This window comes from Watersipora subatra, chromosome 2 (assembly GCF_963576615.1).
Source record: "Watersipora subatra chromosome 2, tzWatSuba1.1, whole genome shotgun sequence".
NCBI classification, from domain to species: domain Eukaryota; kingdom Metazoa; phylum Bryozoa; class Gymnolaemata; order Cheilostomatida; family Watersiporidae; genus Watersipora; species Watersipora subatra.
The window spans coordinates 21,837,546-21,840,724 of NC_088709.1; positions in this window are offsets into that span (position 1 = coordinate 21,837,546).

Below are 3,179 nucleotides of genomic sequence, written 5' to 3' on the forward strand. Positions count from 1 at the left end.
TCCTGGTTCTGTTTTTACTTCTGCAACTACTGCAATAAAATGAGAGTACATCTAGAGAGAATGATAGTTAAATGCTTCTTGTACATACATATTTTTTCAAACTTTTAATAGTAAGAATAATACATGATCTCTGCTCTTTCACGAACTACTTTTGTCTCCCTTTTGTTACCCGCAGGCTGCACATATATATTTAAATACATAGTAGATGAATGCCTGGCGTCCCACGGGTAATAAAATAATCACCTGATGAATTTGAGTAACATAAGCTAGTAAAGCTAAGAACTTTCTATTATAAAATCCGTGTCTTACATCTGAAGCCAGCTTGTAAGGTATTTTAAGCATGAGCGGTATATATAATCATATATATTTTAATCATGAGAATATATATTATATATTTGGCTGGATGCCCGGCATTGCCCGGGTATTAAATTAGCTTATAAACAATGAGAGATAATGAGAGTTGCCTATCAAATGCTATTAGCCTGGCGCATTGCCAGTTGATAATTTGAGTAAGCTTACTAATAAGAGCTACCGCTTCTCAATGTTCTCATGACGCTACGCTATCACTTTGCGTCGTTTCATGACTGAAATCAGTAGCATATTTGCTCCCAATAGCGACATATATTGCCTAGCAAATCTATAAAACTCGTGTGGCTTAATTAGTAAGGTGTCAGACTGGTGAATGGAAGGTCCCGAGATCAAATCTTCTGCGACATCATTTTATATTTCAAGATTTAAATAGCTATGGCTGGACAATCACAATGGCATACGAATACACACATACCAACTTGGAAAAAAAAATATATATATAGTTAAGCTTCTATGAAAAGACATATTTACCTTCTTCAGGATCTGTGTTGACTGATGAATCAGTAGGCTCTACTTTAACGTCAATATCTACAATATAATGTATACTTTGCTACACATAAATACAGTTATATTTTGGTAGTACATGAGGAAAAACCTAAAAGTGAATCTTTGCTCGAGACTGGCTGGTTAAAACTTCATGATAATAGACTATGCAGTTATGATACACTATGGCTATCGAAGGTTAGGTTATCACAGCCAAAGAAAGAAATGGGTATGGAAGACATGAATACATAATACAAAAATCCTTAAACCGCGGGAATTACATAATTTTTTATCACATAGTTCAATGCATCAGAGTCTTGGCTTTTGGATGAGCCATTGTTTGACATGATGAGACAGGCATTGGTTGGTGTTTAGAGGATTTCCCCAGAGCTCTACCGCAGAAATCTTCAATGGTATAGGCTCGATAATTGTGATGTCAAAATTTTCATGTTCGGTGTTGTGTGCTCTTACCGCTTATTTTATTGCTTACCGCTTATATTTATCAATTACGATAATGACGCTAGTGGCAGACGAAAGTAGGACAACTCCAGCGAACCGATGAAAATGACAAAGGAATCAGTTCTATTATTAGCTCTCCATGTACAGACTATTTCTATGATAAATAACTCAGATTCCAAGCACCATACTATGTTTTCCCTATGATATTATGCACTAGCCCTCTCATTTTATTGTGATGTTGAGAGGCCGACTGAGACTAATTAATTTCAAGCAATGCGTGATCTCATGAAAGCGATTGACATATAGTCCTAGAGCCATGCAACTGCAAGTCACGATTTAATCGATGTGATTTAATTGCCTTTATCAACGACACTATATTTATTGAAGCATAATCAATTAACCCAGAACATCTGTTTGTATCGGTCCGGCATCTCCTGGGCATTGTTAATTATCTAGAATCCTAGTTTATTATTAGTGCTCTCTGGGTTTAACAGCACCGATTGTCACAGGAAAGCGCAGCCTTAATGGCAGCAAAAAAGATCGACTATCTAAGGCTAAATAATAATTGTGACATCATATTGTGGGAACCGCAACCAAGTGTTTTTTTATTGCAGGACGTACTTTTGACACCCTGTTTTTCATAGTCCCACGACCAAACACGAGTGAAGCGATTGGTTGAGAGATTTATTATAAATGCACATGTGCACACAACTCCCGAAAATTATTCATCAACAATGAGATGAACCCTTGTATCAAAATTTCATCAACAAATTTAACCATCATTTTGTAGAGTCGTTAAAGTATAATAACGATACAAAACACATATAAGCCTATTTAAATATGTTACCAAGTCTTTGTAAACCGTAGGCATTATCTTAAAACTTACTCATCTGATCGGATTATACACAAATAGACAGATTTACTTGGACGAAAATCGCTATTAAAACTTGCTAAGCCTCACTTTTCTCAAATTTAAGACCCGAAATTGAAACGCTGAGCGAAAGGGAATAGAACGATTAAGTCGTGCGCATTTCACAAAAAAAAATGTGCACATTTCACCAGTCTATAGCATTGTCAAATTGCTGAAGGTTTCTGTATTAACGTAGGAGTACTGAAATCGTTTCATTTTTGCCGATTTCAAAGTATCTGACATTTTAGACACATTCGAGTACTTTGGTATTTTAACTGATGTCCAACGCATTGTAAGTAAAGGAAATGATGATGATATTTTTTTCTAACGATTCTTTTGAGATTACAATATTTAATTATAAGTTTGGATATTCTTCTTGATACTTTTTGATTTTGTTAGCTATGACATTCTGAAATGTAAACAAAATTGTGCATTGGTTTTCTATTATTACTGTATTACTATTACGAAGTTTGAATATTCTTTTTGATACTTCTTGATATTGTTAGCTATGACGTTTTTAAATGTAAACAAAATTGTTCATTGGTTTTCTATTATTACTGTATTACTATATTAATAATATTGGCTATTCTAATAATATCAGTGCATTTTACTTTTAATATTGCATTTCTCCAATTGCAGGGGGAGATATATAAACATATAATCTTTTCCTTTCATTATTGCTGTTTGTCATGACCAAACACTTTTTTAAATAGATTTTCTAAAAATCTATATAAATATCACTTCTTGATATTGTTAGCTATGACGCTTTGAAATGTAAACAAAAATGGTGCATTGGTTTTATGTTATTACTACATTAATAATATTGGTTATTCTAATAATATCAGTGCATTTTACTTCTAATATTGGCCAATATTGCATTTCTCCCATTGCAGGGGGAGAGATATAAACATATAATCTGTTCCTTTCATTATTGCTGTTTGTTGTATATAATAACACC